The sequence below is a fragment of the Urocitellus parryii genome, chromosome 12 (assembly GCF_045843805.1).
Source record: "Urocitellus parryii isolate mUroPar1 chromosome 12, mUroPar1.hap1, whole genome shotgun sequence".
Classification (NCBI taxonomy): Eukaryota; Metazoa; Chordata; class Mammalia; order Rodentia; family Sciuridae; genus Urocitellus; species Urocitellus parryii.
In genome coordinates, this window is record NC_135542.1 from 18,210,426 (window position 1) to 18,212,434 (window position 2,009).

The window sequence follows — 2,009 nt, forward strand, 5'->3', positions numbered from 1 at the left end:
AAGATCTACCATGACTGAGCCTGTGGTCAAACCCTTCCAAACCTGGTGGCAATGTGGATTTGATTTCTTGGATGGCTGGGAAGGAACAATACTTTGGAAACGAGAGAATGGAAGAGTCAGAATATTTCCTTCCAACGTGTGCTCCAGAACTTCACCTTATCACTTCAGCAATGCAAATGGCCTGAGGCAGGTCCCCAGCATCACACCTGCCCGTGAGGTAAGAGCCTGGTCACTGACCACAGAGGGCAGGCGCACATGAAAGGGGCAGGGGTCTCATTCCCTGTCCACTAAGCTTCTCCATGGCCAGGCCACACAGAGGCCGAGCCTCTGACTGCCTCTGACTGCCTCACTCAATCTTTGGGTCCTTTCTCAATTACAGCGCACTTTGGCATGGAAAAGAATGGGAGACCCATCAGCAAGCCGTCTTCCAAATGTCAATCATCTGCTTTAATTCTGGTTGTGCTGATTTTATTGCTCTTGGCAAAATCTTGTCCTCCCTGCAGTGTAGCTGAAAACACTAGGTTGTATCAACCTCCACTGAAAACACAGCCCGTTACACATCAGACACAAAGGAAATAAAAATTGCTGACACCCTGTTTTGCAAGGGCAAATTAATTTGCCCCAGAAGTAGCCTGTTTGCCACCGAGCTCATTAAAAGGACCGTGAGATTATCAGGAAAAATTAGTACAAGCTGTTGGTTATCAGCCACATCATATTGGCTCACAAGGCAGGCCGTGCTTGTCAGCTTGCTGCTGGGGGCAAGGACAGGCGTTAACGAAGAAAGTCACATTCAATTAGAAACCGTCACCCGGGCTGGCATTTGCGGTTACTCTGCACTGGATCAGCTTGAAGAATAATCACACTGCTTCTTTGGGGTTTGAACTTGAAAGTAAGGGCACTTGGGCAGCCAGGGAAATCAAGTGCTTCTCCAACGTGCCGAAGACAGGCTAGTTTGCTTTAAAGATGTGGGAAGGGAAGCTGCGTGGTGCTGGGCCTGCTCAGGAAACCCTGGCTTGGGCAGTGGACAGTGTGCTTTGGAAAGATGCATTTGCTGAGCCTGCAAGGTATCAATGAGGCCCCCTCAATATCTGTCCCCAGGTGACTGCCCCACGATCTCCCATGTGCAGGACTGCCCGGGGACATCGTGGACAGCACCACACGGACAGCCTGCATGTGCCTAGTGAAGTATCCATGCACCAGCTGTCATCAGGGCATCCCTGTGAGCTCTGGGAATGGGAGAGCAAAAACACTGGAGGAGAAGTCACCTGTGGAATTGCTCAACAAATTCCAACTTTCAGAGACCGGTCACCTGGGTTGTGGTGTCCCCTGGGTGAAGCTCATCAGACGGTTCCCAGGAACAGCCCGTGGTTCCTGCTGATCTGCACAGGTGGCTGTCCCTGCTCCCCCCAGGCCAGCACAGAACACCAGGCAGTTCGGCGGTCTGTGCTGCAGGTGCCCACGTGTTAAATGACTTAGCCCTGGTCAGACGGGGCCCGCCTCTCCCTCTGGACCATCATATCCTGTGGGGGAGGGTGGATGTCATTTGTCATATCGTGTCCCTCACAGCATTCTGCATACAGCTTCACAACAATAAATGCCCCCCCCCCCCCCGGTGTCACTGGGCTGTGCTGACGGTGGGACTGTGTGACATTCCACAGACTCAGGACCAGGGGCTGGTGCCTCCTCGTGGTGCACCACGGCCAGGGGAGGACCTGGGTCTGGGAAGGAGACCTGGGAGCCAGGTGCCTAAGTGACCCCAGATGTATCTTTTCCAGAAGCGAGTGCTGCTCCAGCCACCTCTGCCGGCGGCCATCTGCTCCTGGTCCTGGAGCCTGGCTGGTCCCTGCCATGCTGCTGGCCCTGGGCTGTGGCCCTCACCTGGTGCTGACTGGTGCATCCCAGGCTCCACTCAGGGAGCCCAGGTCATTTCCCCTAAATGTGTCTGTGAGTGGCCGGTGGCCCTCCCCACAGAGCTGTCCCTCCTCAGGTGAGGTCCTGGCCACCGCAGA